Source organism: Astatotilapia calliptera, chromosome 7 (genome assembly GCF_900246225.1).
Source record: "Astatotilapia calliptera chromosome 7, fAstCal1.2, whole genome shotgun sequence".
NCBI lineage: Eukaryota > Metazoa > Chordata > Actinopteri > Cichliformes > Cichlidae > Astatotilapia > Astatotilapia calliptera.
The window spans coordinates 31,464,454-31,479,641 of NC_039308.1; the positions used below are offsets into that span (position 1 = coordinate 31,464,454).

At 40.9% G+C, this 15,188-nt stretch overlaps 1 long non-coding RNA gene across 1 annotated transcript; it reads right to left on the reverse strand.

Moving 5' to 3' along the window:
* Nucleotides 1–9,816: 9,816 nt before the first annotated feature.
* LOC113027359 (uncharacterized) lies at nt 9,817–14,832 on the reverse strand. Its single transcript, XR_003273030.1, has 4 exons — nt 14,208–14,832; nt 11,485–11,633; nt 11,073–11,149; nt 9,817–10,133 (listed from the first exon to the last, which is right to left on the reverse strand). It is a non-coding gene; the product is annotated as an uncharacterized LOC113027359 (long non-coding RNA).
* Between the last annotated feature and the right edge of the window lie 356 nt (nt 14,833–15,188).

Genomic DNA, 15,188 nt, shown 5'->3' on the forward strand with positions numbered 1-15,188 from the left:
CTATCGATGCTTTGTCAGAGTAATAGTGATGTGTGGGTCGCAAACGAAATGGCTCTCAGTACCGCCTCTTTGAAGTGAACGACGCGAGCCATTTTTTTTTCTTCTTTCTCTCACCCTCTCTCTCTCTGTCTCTCTTGCACTTTTTTTCGCTTCACTCCGACAGAGCGGGAGGGAAAGAGAGAGAAAGAGAGCCAGAGACAACAACAATAGACAACATCATCACATTAGAAAGGAATAGTAATCATCCACAACTATTTGCAGTTGCAGATAATAAAGGATTCAGAAAGTTTATTCATGCAGTTAATCCTATGTATGCAATTCCAAGCAGGAAAATACTCTCCCAAAAAATCCTCCCAGGCCTATATGACAGAGAATGAGCATCTTCCTTTTGTTTTGCATATTTTAAGTTATATTTTATTGTGTTGTGGATTCTAGTGTTTTGTGTTGTTTCACTTTAAATTTGTTTAAAAGGAAAAAGCAGAAAATGTAAATAGTTGAAAGTTGAAATGTAAATAGTTGTTTTTTGTATTTTATAATTTATTTATTACATTTTATGTGGCGTGAATAAATAAAAGTTTATTTACGGTGGCCACTAGAGACAAAACACGTACAAACTGCAAAACACGTACAAATTCCAAAGCACGTGAAACCTCCAAAACACAATGGAAGTGCTCCAGGATGTTAGGGGCAATGTTGAGCTTTTGTTACCTGGTGGCTACACAAGGCAGGAAGTACCAACGCCATAAGGTAAGAACAAAAAGAGAGTTCTTAGTTAAAGCTGTGTCCCAGATGTCACACAGGCACTTTTATTAACACAGATGCACATAAAAAATTACTCAAAAATAAATTATGAGCATTCATTAAATAATAATGCTCCATAAATAAAAGAAAACAATGTTGGTTTTGTGCATAACATAGAGCTCACAATTGTGCAGTCAAAATGTAAACTAAAAGACGCTGAGCATAGTAACAAAGAGACAGATATCACAGCAGCTCTATTCCCAAGTTTTACTGCGTGACTGACAGCCTGGAGTTTGAAATCCGCTTCATAACCACGTCTCTTAACAGGTGCCATTTATGGTCCTTATACACACACACAATACGGTAATATTACGTTGAAGCACAGTACGTATCACTCCGCGAGGCTCCTCGGTAGCCGTAATGCGCCGACAATCTATCAAGCGGTGCAGCTCCGTAGCTGACCAAAGTCGTACTCCAACATTTTTGACAGATTGCTGAGCGCCGTGTTCCACATAAAAGCGGTTCACGGCCATCAAGCACAACCAGAATTCATACATAAGGCGCGCTGTCAACGTTTGAGAGAATGAAAGGATTTTAGGCTGTGCAGCCCCTCCGGGCTGCATAGCGTTAGCGCGGTTAGCTCGTTAACACGTTGACGCCGTCCAGCCCCACGCACGGGGCGATGCGCAGTAACTCGTTAACGGAGATTTGCTGTGTCCATCTTGTTGCTGCCTGCAGGTGAAGCGATGCGGGAGGAGGGGGAGTTGTGTTCAGTGAAGGAGAGAGGCGAGGCGGAGTAACGTTACGTAGAGACAAAAGTGGATGAAAAAAAGGCAAACTTGTGGCTCCACAACTATAATTGTAACGTAACATAGACTATATCGATATAAAGGATATTGTCACATCTTATATCTCGTATAAAAATATATCGATATGTTTTAAAAACTCGATATATCACCCAGCCCTAGGAAAAGGAAAAGAAAACGTAAAAGGAAAAGGAAAGGAAAACGTAAAACTTTCTGCAGCAGAAGGTTTTACGGTTTTCCTTTCTGAAAAACAAAAACAAAAAAAAATGTTATTATTGAATAAGTTTTGAGGGGTGGAGAGAGGGGTGGGGGAGGGGGAGATTTTTCATACTGTGGTTACACAGTATATTGAAGTTCTGTTACAGTAATTGAAAAAGAATATTCTAAAAATGACAAAGAAAACAAGATGAGACATCAGTACCAAACTATCTGTGTGTGATAACATGATAACATATCATAGAGATTAAACTGGAAATCACTGAACCTTGTGTTGAACCTGTTCCTTCTCACTAACCTCATAACTCATGTCGCTTCAATCCTTTGTCCATAATCAGACTGACTATTATACGTGTAAAGACTCAGAAAATAATATATAAATCTAGAATATTTTAAGAGCTCAGTTCATAAAAAAATATATTTTGATCACAAAGACATGTGAAACCAACATTTACTCAAACTATCAGGAGTCACGCATAAGTCTTCAGTCTAAATGCCCTAATGAGAAATGGTATTTCTGAAATGTAGATTTAAGAGATCATTTGGAAAGATTTTACATGTTATTTTTTAAATTTCACTTAGCATTCCAAAAGCAGAAAAACTGCAAGTAAAGATAATGATCTCAAACCCTCATCATCATGATGTCTCGATTGTGTGACTTCAAGCTTGCTTGTCATCTGTTTACTTCTCTGCCAGGGTGGTATTTTTTATTGATTTTATTTTATTTTGGGGGATTTTTTTTCTTTTGTTTTCCTTTTCCTTCTTTTTTTTGTCAGTTTGTTTGTGTGTCTGTCAGCAAGAGTACACAAAAGCCACAAAATCACAAGATTTCACAAGATTTGGTGAAAAAGTGGAGCACGAGCAAAGAAAATCCTGGTGATGATCCAGATCATGTTCTATAAGAAACAGAGCAGTGGCCTTGGCAGAAGACTAGTCAAAATTTGATATTTATGAAAATATAAAGAGAGGAAAATAACAGAAGTGCATGTATGCATTGTGTGTGTTTGTGGGGATGAGTGTGTTGAGAGTAGGGGAATGAGGATTTTACAGTCACAATCTGAGAGAAATTGTGACATATGGTTGTAATTTTATGGTTTGATCATGCTTCTTAGGAGAACCCGTTGACAGAACCAAAGTGAATAATCTTCCCACAGTGCCATCTAAACAATCTCTATTGACTCACAATTTGGGAGCAAATTCAGTTAGTCTGAGTAATATGACAAGATGGATAAGTGGATGGCGGCTGTAGTCAGAGTCGCGTGAATACTGCAGTCCCCGAACAGGAGTGTGCTTTGAAGTGACAGGATTTTGGGAAGAAGAATCCAGTGCTGCTGTCAGTAGCAGTTTATCAAACCCTGCTACTACTGTAGTCAGATAAACCAAATATGCTGTCAGGTCCTGCAGCCAAGGCACACATAAAGATTTAGAGCTCGAATAATGCAGTTAGTCCTTATTAATGTCTTTTGGTAAAAGCAGCCATCAAAGAATGGCACACAGTAGGGTCCTTCTGAATTAACCTTAGCAGCAGAAAATAGATTTGAGGTTCATTAAAAAAAAAAAAAATTGTATAACATTCAGAATATGACAAATTTGTACCATTAATATGTATATTAATAGCTTTTGATCACACTTGACATTTTCTTTCTTATTGCCTCCAAAATAGGGTTACAGTAATGAGCAGAGATGGGCAGTAACTTTTTTCAAGTAACGAGTAAAGTAAGGGATTACTATTGTAAAAAAGGTAATTAGATTACTGTTACTTTCCCGTAAGCACGCTGCGTTACTGCGTTACTAAAACCGTGATTTTTTTGCGAGAGTGTCTCATGACAATGACGTAAGCGAGTGCGACGTTCGTGGCAACAGCTGTGTGCAGATACTGGCTGTGTCCCAATTCAGGGTCTGCACGCTTGAAGTACGCATTTTAAGTGCGATTACGTCACTGCCACGCGACGATGGCTGTCCCAATTCGAAGTGTACTTCAAATGCGTACTCCAAATGCGCCGTCGATTTCCCCAAATATCAAGCGTGGTCCGGTGCACGCTTCGTGGTCCCATATATCCCACAATTCATAGTGCGGCGGTGGGAGTGGATAATTTTGCCGCAAAATACGGCAGAAGGGAGCGGCCAAAGAGTGAACTGTCAAAAGTAAGTACTGAATATGATGTCACTTATTTATGTGCGAATGTTTAATAACGAAGAACATTAAAACATTGCTGTTGGCCACATGTCGGCAAAACTGTGTGACATTAGTGATGTTTGTTGTTTCAGAGCCTCTACATACAGTGGGGCAAAAAAGTATTTAGTCAGCCACCGATTGTGCAAGTTCCCCCACTTAAAATGATGACAGAGGTCAGTAATTTGCACCAGAGGTACACTTAGGGTTGCCAACCGTCCCTTAAAAAACTGAATCGTCCCGTATTTAGAAACAAAAGAACACGTCCCGTATTGAGCTAATAAGGGACGCACTTTGTCCCGTAATACAGTGAGAATCAAAAGTAGTCTATAAATGTTAATGGAATTAACGCTTTGTTTGAAAACATAATTCCCAGCCCCTCTCCTGCTTTGTGATTACCGCTCATCTCATTGGTCGAGGAAAGGTCGCTTAGGGAGAAAATACCGGAAGACAACAGGTGACCACAACAAGAAGCATGGCCAACAGGGAAACAAACGTCGACACTGCGGTGCAAGTCTCGGACGACAGTACACCTAAAGCTGGGCAGACACTGTGCGATTTTTTCAGTCACGTTATTCAGCTCCTGCTCAAACTGCACGATTGACTCGCAGGGGTTAGAAGTTGGTAGGTCACGATGCAGGTCTCACACTATACCGCCCGATGCTCTGATGCGACCTGAGTGCTCACACTGTGCCTCCATAACATGAAGGTTATAACAGAAATTCTGTCGCTCGCTCTCCCTCTCTGTCTTTCACTCACACAGACACACCACCACCATCAACTTTGCTAAATTGCTAATGAAAAACATTGATCAGGCAGCTGTGATTGAGCAGCAGTGTAGATCCAACTATTTTCATGGTTGTTGTGGTCGTGATAATTTTGTGATGCCACATCGAAAAGGCTCGGATGAGCTTTCCAAAGTTCTACAAGTTGTGCCTCCATCGCTTGTGTCCAGATCACAGGCTGCACAGCGGTGCTGCTCCGTCTTTTTCACCGACGTTTACGTGTTTGCGCGTGAGCAGTGTGCTTCTCGTTATCCCACGTATACTACACGATGCACGATGAAGGCCAAAATCGGGCCGATCACCAAGTCGGTCGCATGACTCAAAAATCGTCTCAAAATGGGCCAAAATTCACACAGTGTAAGCCCAGCATTAGAGTAGCAATGTTTGTTCGCTCAGAGAAAGAAAAAAAAGGCTGCAAAAGTACAGGGAGGAATGGGAAAAGGGAAACACCTGGCTGGAAAAGTGCACGATAACACCTTTAAAGCGCACTGCACTGTGTGCCGGCGCACTTTTTCCATAGGCATGCTTCTAGTGGTGGGCACATGAAGAACATGAGGGGCGTGAAAGCTCGGGGAACCCTTAACCAATTTCTTGTCCACCAGGCCACGGCAGAAGCAGATATGGTATGTAAACACTGTTTGTTTTTTTTAAAACCCTCTGGTTAAGGTTAATATGGGCATGTGCAGTGAATATCAGCTCTATGTGGCCAGAAGTGTGATAATATAATTTATTTTGTGTAATAAACAACTGCAAGGATGGATGATTACAACAAATAGATGACTAATACATAAAAGTAATACATAGATGAATAATGATGATGAGTTAAGATGCGTAATCATGGGAACAAGCGGGTTTACAAACAGGAGCAGCTGATTAGCTTTAGAAAAACTGAAATAATACCTCAGCTGAAGCCAATTGTACTAAATGCACTAAATGTGCACTGTTACAAGAATATTTTTGTTCTATTGTTTTATATTAATTTATATAATTTTAAGTTAAGCAGGACAGAGTTCTTTTAAAGAAAGATTTACTCATATTCTCAAAAGTTAAGCATGACAGGCTTCTGTTTAAGAAAGAGACCTGTTTTACTGTGTTAATGTTGTCATTTTGAGCTAAAAATAAACGGCTAAATGATCATTTGTTTCCCATATGGTCATATCACAATCAAATTCAAGTCAAATGGTTAAAAAATAATTTCACACACAAAAAAAAGAGCTACAAAATTCACCACACTGGGAAGGGTGAACTGGGTTGCCCGGCCCTGGCCACGAGGTGTCCCTTATTTATTTTTCAGGGAGTTGGCAACCCTAGGTACACTTCAACTGTGAGAGACAGAATGTGAAAAAAAAAAAAAATCCATGAATTCACATGGTAGGATTTGTAAAGAATTTATTCGTAATTAGGGTGGAAAATAAGTATTTGGTCACCTCAAACAAGGAAAATCTCTGGCTCTCACAGACCTGTAAGAAGCTTTTCTGTCCCCCACTCGTTACCTGTATGAATGGCACCTGTTTGAACTCATCATCTGTATAAAAGACACCTGTCCACAGCCTCAAACAGTCAGACTCCAAACTCCGCCATGGCCAAGACCAAAGAGCTTTCGAAGGACACCAGGAAAAGTATTGTAAACCTGCACCAGACTGGGAAGAGTGAATCTACAATAGGCAAGCAGCTTGGTGTGAAAAAATCAACTGTGGGAGCAATCATCAGAAAATGGAAGACATACAAGACCACTGATAATCTCCCTCGATCTGGGGCTCCACGCAAGATCTCATCCCGTGGGGTCAAAATGATCATGAGAACGGTGAGCAAAGATCCCAGAACCACACGGGGGGACCTGGTGAATGACCTGCAGAGAGCTGGGACCAAAGTAACAAAGGTCACCATCAGTAACACACTACAACGGCAGGGAATCAAATCCCGCAGTGCCAGACGTGTTCCGCTGCTGAAGCCAGTGCATGTCCAGGCCCGTCTGAAGTTTGCCAGAGAGCACATGGATGATACAGCAGAGGATTGGGAGAATGTCATGTGGTCAGATGAAACCAAAGTAGAACTTTTTGGTATAAACTCAACTCGTCGTGTTTGGAGGAAGAAGAATACTGAGTTGCATCCCAAGAACACCATACCTACTGTGAAGCATGGGGGTGGAAACATCATGCTATGGGGCTGTTTTTCTGCCAAGGGGACAGGACGACTGATCCGTGTTAAGGACAGAATGAATGGGGCCATGTATCGTGAGATTTTGAGCCAAAACCTCCTTCCATCAGTGAGAACTTTGAAGATGAAACGAGGCTGGGTCTTCCAACATGACAATGATCCAAAACACACCGTCCGGGCAACAAAGGAGTGGCTCCGTAAGAAGCATTTGAAAGTCCTGGAGTGGCCTAGCCAGTCTCCAGACCTCAACCCCATAGAAAATCTGTGGCGGGAGTTGAAAGTCCGTGTTGCTCGGCGACAGCCCCAAAACATCACTGCTCTCGAGAAGATCTGCATGGAGGAATGGGCCAAAATACCAGCTACTGTGTGTGCAAACCTGGGCCCTATTTCAGGAAGCCGGTTTAGTGCAAACTCTGAGTAAGTATACCCTGAGTTAACGAAAACTCTGGGTTTTCGGTTTCACAAAGCGAGTTTAGATTAATTCTGAGTGAGTTACTATGACGACACACTCCGTGAAGCTAACCTGCCCCCTAGCAGGTTTACTTCAACTAACCCTGACGTTCTCCGCCTCTTTGTCGGAAACCTGACTGTAGGAAGTGTCAGACATGGCGTGTCCCTTCCTTGAAGAGCCAGTAGATGTTGAAGCCCAAATTCTCCGCAGAGCTCTCCGCCGGGAGAGAGTGATTAGAGCGCGTTTGGACATTTTATCATTTCCTGATGATTTCCTGTGTGAACGTTACCGTTTTTCAGCACAATCTATAATTTATTTGAATAACATCCTCAGGCCTGATATTGCTCATGTGACACATCGCGGACATTCTCTCAGTTCTGTACATATTATTTGTATTGCACTTCGGTTTTTTGCAAACGGGAGCTTTCTGTATAATATTGATGACGCTGAGCACGTTTCCAAGGCTACCGTCTGTCGGGCAGTCAGGAATGTTACAGTTGCACTGAAACGTCTCCTGTACTCGTTTGTGGTGTTCCCCGGTCATAGACCCACAAGATTTATCAAAGAGGGATTCCACAAAATTGCAGGTATCAGAATGAACAAAACTTAATTCATGATGTGGTGATACTTGAACTACTACTTAAATCTTACATTTATATTCACGGTTCCCAGGCGTGATTGGCTGTATAGATGGCACTCACATTCCAATCATTGCTCCTTCAGTAAATGAAGGAGACTATGTGAACAGGAAGTCTTTCCACAGCATTAATGTACAGGTACATGGTTCCCTGTAGCATTTCAAACTAACAAATTATTTCATTATAGTAATGGATGCTAATTTGTGTTCTCTGCACTGTGAAGATCATATGTGATGCTGCCAACATTATCACAAATGTGGAAGCCAAGTGGCCAGGCTCTGTGAGTGGTGGTGGTGGAGGACCCCCACCTGTTTTTCGGGCCTTTTTTTTCTGTTGGCTATAACGGGTCACATTTGAGCATACAGAGTAAGCAAATATGTACTTGTAATGTGCTCAGATAATTTCAATAAGTGCTTACAGACAGAAAATTAATGTAGCCTCTAACTGCAATTGATTTACATCGGACAAACAGACCAAGCACTATGGCTCATGATACAATTACACCTTACCTGTTTGGACTATATTTTTATATTTCATTTTTACTTGCTGCCAGGAACGTTTGGGGCCTGTTGGGTTGCACCTGCGCTCACATCACATCACGAAATAAAATGTATGAAATACAAAATAAAATAAAATAAAATAACGCGTTAAATGGGTGGAAATCCCTAGATCAATGTTTAAATTAACACTCACGCATTGACTCTGTCGGCTTTGTTTTGCCATGCATGCTCCCTTTCTTTTGCAGCTGAGGCTGTGTTACTTTTTTTCCGCGCAATTTGCATGTTATCGGCATATGCTGCCATCAGAATTTCGGCCTCAAGCGCTGTAAAATACATTGACCGCGCCTTCTTTCCCTCCGTCTCCATGGTGACTCGCTTAATCTGTGCTCCACTAATCAGGGCTTTATGTATCCTCGTGCGCGCGCTTAACTTGGTGTTAAAGCAACTCCGCGTTGACTGAACTAATTGTTATCAGCCTTTCTGAAACCGAATATTCCGAGTTGGACAGTTCGGGGTTACTCAACCCTGAGTATCGTTTTTCACTCTGAGTTTTCTAAACCGGCTTCCTGAAATAGGGCCCTGGTAAAGACCTATAGTAAACGTTTGACCTCTGTTATTGCCAACAAAGGTTATGTTACAAAGTATTGAGTTGTATTTTTGTTATTGACCAAATACTTATTTTCCACCCTGATTTACGAATAAATTCTTTACAAATCCTACCATGTGAATTCATGGATTTTTTTTTTCCACATTCTGTCTCTCACAGTTGAAGTGTACCTCTGGTGCAAATTACTGACCTCTGTCATCATTTTAGGTGGGGGAACTTGCACAATCGGTGGCTGACTAAATACTTTTTTGCCCCACTGTAAACACACTCGATTATCACTAAATCAAATTTAACACACGTTTGTAATGACGCTAATTCAGTTTACAATAGGGTTCATTCGCTCAGTCAGCAGGTGGCGGTATCCTCGTACACTGGGGAGTACACTGCCATTAAACGAACAGAAGAAGAAAACCCTTGCACATGCGCGGTACGGATCGGGTAGGCCCGATTTGTACGGTCCGACTTTGCACATGCGCAGTAAGGATCGGGAGTCCCGATCTGTCACTATCTTTTTATTTTTTTGTTTTTGTCTACATTATATTAAATGTTTCATTATCGGAAACATTTTAAGAGATACTTGTTATTCTTAACATCTTAACAGATACCTGTAGCTATCGTAAAATGCTTTGACCGGAAGTAGACACCTTTCGCGCATGCGGGGTGCCGATCGGGTTTCCGGTACGGATCGGGTAGTGACAGGCTGCTCGAAATGCGGCCCTCAAATGCCTCCTTCATTTCCCTGAATTTTAAGGCTGTGGCGGTGTCACTACCCAAGAGTCTGTTTCTTAGACCATGCACTACTGAGATGCACTGCCTTCCACCAATGTTCATTAGGACATTCTGAATGACTTCAAAGATGCCCTTAAGTTCCTTTGGATAGTCTATGTTGAGGGCAAAAAGAAGGCCCATCAGCATGGAAATGGCACTTGAGACATCCCTCAGATTAGACAGGATTACTGCTGCCTCAAGGACAACCAACACATCGAAGATGTCTTCTTCTTTCACCATCACAATGCCAACTTTCATCCTTTTAGAAAACGTGTCTTCAATAACTGTCGGCTATAAAAGGGTTCAAAGACAAAAAATAAAATAAAATTACACAATTACAATTACACAATATCCCTTGTGCTTAAGAATTCATGTCTTTCCAAAGAAGAGCCATACTGATGCCTTGGATGATGGTGATTGGCTTTGGGTAACACTTATTAGTTGTTTTGGTTAATTATTAGTTTTTTCAGAATGAGATATGCACCCCCATGTTACAGATCAATTTCTTGCTTTAAACAAAGACCATGTTCATAAATAACTGAGCATGTCTTCAAACAAAATCCAAAGCACTTTACACATTCAGTCATTCACACACATGGGTGGATGACTGAATCATGGCTCAAGAGTTGACAGTTCGTCTTATAATCGGAAGGTTGTCGGTTCGAGCCCCGGCTCCGACAGTTTCAGTCATTGTGTCCTTGGGCAAGACACTTCACCCGTTGCCTACTGGTGGTGGTCAGAGGTGGCGGTGGCGCCAGTGTCTGGCAGCCTCGCCTCTGTCAGTGCGCCCCAGGGTGGCTGTGGCTACAATGTAGCTTGCCATCACCAGTGTGTGAATGTGTGTGTGAATTGGTGGATGACTGGATATGTAAAGCGCTTTGGGGTCCTTAGGGACTAGTAAAGCGCTATATAAATACAGGCCATTTACCATTTACAATGTGAGAAATCAAACGTAAAGCTGAAGTGAACAGTACAGCAGCGAAATGTCAAAGACCCTGGTGAAGACATGAATAAACACAAGACAGTAATAATATCAATGCTAGTTTGCCAGTTAGTTTCTCTGAAACCCAGACCATCTCCAGTGTCAAAGATCTTGTAATAATACATTTGGTGAGGAAGAAGTACACATGTTATCATGTGGCATCTATTGTTTTATAGATGCCACGTGTTTAATTTAAAATCCACTGTGGTGCTGTCATTATTGAATTTACTAAAAGAAACAATGCTAACCTTCACAGTCTTGAAAGTGTGTGAGGGATCTTCCTTTAGAAAATGAGGTCCTCTGTCCTCTTCCTTTGTGTAGGGCTCTGGTCAAAGTCAAAAAGAAAACAAAAACACTTTTTAAACAGTGTTTATGAAGCATGTAGACAGCTCCAAATTCACAGCTTTTTGATACATAATTCCATCAATATATGATTATCATTGGAGATTTTGAATCAGGCTTATCAGGACATTCAAGTAGAATATGATATCCAACCTACCACCAATACACACAGATTCTGTAAAAGTTACCACACTAAATGTCCAGTTGTGAAATATGATGACAGACTTTACTTATCAGCTTTCTTTCAATGAGTTCATCAGTTGAACTGGATAACCTAAAACTTAAACAAAGGATTAGATTTCGCAGTTGAACACTTACATCATCACCGAAGCATTTTATGAGCCTATAGCCCTCCTATGCCACTCTTGATTTTGTACAGCTCCACGAACCTCTCCATAATGGTCAAGCACAGCAAAAAGGAACCCTTTCAGGTCAACAGATGTAAGACGGGCAAATTCTGCTTCAACCTGAGCAATAGAAGAAGAGGGGTGGGGAGTACAGACAGAAAAGATTCTTTGAGACCCAAATTTAAGCAAACCGTCATCTGAGGTCCATTAGAGAAAACACAAACACACAAAAGCAAACAAACAAAAAGATGCACTTTACCTGCCGTTCAGCAAACAAGGAAGTTCAGAGAATAATAAGCTCTGTCTTGAAATCTTTTAAAGTAGAATGATTGTGAAAATTACTTATGTGATGTAAAACCTTAGTAAACGTGCGATTAAAAGAACACTATTTAGCAGAGGTGTGGACTCGAGTCACATGACTTGGACTCGAGTCAGACTCGAGTCATTAATTTTATGACTTTAGACTTGACTTGAAAAAATGTTCTAAGACTTGTGACTTGACTTGGACTTTTACACCAATGACTTGGGACTTGAATTGGACTTGAACCGGTTTACTTGAAAAGACTTGATATTTTACCCCAAATATAAAATTTAACATGCATATTATATAGAGATTGAAAATGTGACGTCATTCACGGGTAGAACCGCAAAGGATTCTGGGAACTCGTGGCAAGCGGTACTAGCGCACGCAGGCTTTCAATTAAAATCAGTTACACAGCGATAAAAAGAAACACAAAAATGTCAAGAAGCCGTTGTATTATTAACTGCAATAGCCGGTCGCATGACAGCCACGGGAAGCCGACGGGTAAAGAGATCGGTTGTTATCGGATTACATCATTGAAGAGAAATTGTTCGAGCCATGTTTCCGAAGTAACAAAGACGCGACTGGATTGCAGCCATTCAAAGACCAAATATAACGTCCCAGAACACTCCAGCTCACAGGTTAGTCTGCTCCAAGCATTTACACGAAGGTCAGTGTTTTTTAGTAGTTAATACGTCATTTTCATAACATAATTAGTGATATAGGTTACAAGCAAGTCTGGCGCTGAACAGAAATTGTGGCGCTATGCTCCTTTGTTTATTGTGCATAAATAGTAAATTGTCCTGACACAATATTGCGTTTCGCTTCTGTTATTATGGTACATTGACAAAAACATATACTTTTATTCACAGGATAAAACAGGTTTTTTGTATCACTAATTGCCCAGTGCGATTACAGACTGCGGTAAAGTGAGCCGTCATTTGTGAGCCGCGGTCAAGCCAGCCGCCTCCTATCCGCGCGGTGATTACAGCATACAATATTGTTGTCACTGCTACATTTCTGTAACGCTACCAGAAATTATTTCCACTACTAATTAATTACCGTTGAGCTCAAAGGTCCTATTAATAAACGGTTAAGGAATGTGTATTTATGACGACAATTTGTGAGACTGGTAAACTTATGATACGTACGATGGTCTTTCGTTCTACACGGTGCATTTCAAGGTCCTGCACCCATCCGTCGGTAAACTGTACCTGGGCTTGTTGCAGTGACCTGAAGTTACTAAACTTCATGAGTGTATGCACTCACTCCAAGAACCGTATAATTATAAATATGCATATAAATATGCTAAGATGAGATAGCTGACTTCATCTAACTAGCAAATGTTGTCCAGGCTACGTTGGTGATACAGTTTTTTTTAATGTGTATGATATTTTTGTCATGCGATTTTAAAGCTGGTCCTACAACCGCATCCAAGAATAACATGCAGCTTATCTCAGAACTGTCGGTGAAAATTATTCTTGGAGCTAGGTTTAATTGAGCTGCATTTTAAAGAGGTGCAATTTCACAATTTGTGTATATTTTCTAAGTTCACTATTTTGTCATGTGTTGAGAAAAACACAGATTTAAAAATTACATGGTCTAATATTTACATTTAGCATATAACTGCAACATTATTTTTTCGTTTTTTTTTTTTTTAAAGACTCGAAAGGACTTGAAATTCAAAGTTTCAGACTTGTGACTTGACTCGGACTTTTACACCAGTGACTTGAGACTCGACTCTGACTTGCCTGACATTACTTGAGACTTGACTTGAGACTTGAGGATAAAGACTTGAGACTTACTTGAGACTTGCAAAACAATGACTTGGTCCCACCTCTGCTATTTAGTTTATGCCACCTGCATGCGATCATCAATAGTGCAATATTATGTAGCCCTCATTTACTCAATACCATTAAATAAATGGGCTTTGGGTTCTTTTTCTAGTGTACTCTCGTACGATATTTTTAAGTTAACTTCTCTTTTGTTTCTGGGATCAATGAAGCTTATTCCTTAACAGTAGCACTACACGCAAAAATTAACACTAGTGTCTATAGTGCAGTAAATCATGTCATACACCATGTAAAGTAGAGCATTGCAACCCTCCTTTAATTTACCAAACAATGAAAACAAGAAAATAATAAAATGGCAGATTTCAGTATTCAGGCAAACCAACAAACACACACAGCAATTTACCCACTGTACACAGAATCTCCACACATACAGTGTAAACCACCAGTGATAAAACAATTATAGTCCCCAAACTAAACCTAAAGCCGGCAGAGATAAACCCTACGTTGCAGGCCTGTATTGATCCAGTATAAATCCAAAACGATCTCCCAACCGGAAGTTCTTCACTCAACGAGCAAAAAATAAATAAATAAACTCAGTACCTTGTGAAACGTGCAATCCCCACCAGCTTAATCCAGGCAACAAGTTGTCCTCAGCTCCTTCAGAAACACTCCGCTCTGAATGCAGTAGCACAAAGATGAGGAAGGTCCGTGATCTCCACGTGCTCCACAAGCTACCTGTTTTAGCTTCCCACGTTGCCAGAGGTACTCTGAGTGACGCGGGCACTCAGAGTGACTATCTGGGGTGTGTCCGTCGTTATCCAGTTCGGTAACGATCCTCTGCAGCTTGTTACGTTCCACAACTATAGCGAAAGGCAGCCTACAGTAGTCCTTATTAGCGAACGGCTGGGTTAGCCTCACTTTAACTTAATACGTGCGCACAGCCACAAGAAACAAAGCACACAGTCCAGCAGACTCACGCTGAAACTTTACGTGTTATGTCACTAGCTTACCGACACTGTGACTTATCTCTCCGAAAAGTCAAAACACACTTACTCTTAGTACATAAAAACAAGCTAACTTCTCCGGATGCTCCGTGTAACTCACGCACCACCGCCCTCTCTTCTCGCGCTCTCGTCTCTTTTTCCCTTTTCCTTCTCCACCCTGTGTTACCTTCACAGACCTTATCCCCGTAGGAAATTACAGTTCTCACAAACAATTCACAAGAAAAGAAAGAACTTGTTTTAAACAATGCAAACATGTTTTTAATCATTTTACATGAACTTTTACCTTTTTAAATATACAAGAAAATTTAAATAAATGAACTCTTTGATATTTATATTCTCAGATTTCACTTATCTTTTACTATTTATGCATCTTTTTAACCCGGGTTACAATTACTTCTTAAGAAGTACCCTGACACTACAATCTTTATATCATTTGTTCTACAGAGCTATTAAGTTACAATATAATCTGTGGTGTTTCCAGTCAGTGGCATGTCCAGCGGGGTGGCCTGGGGGGGCACAGGCCACCCCCCCAACCAGACTGGCCACCCCAGGTGCCACCCCAAAGGCAAAACAATAA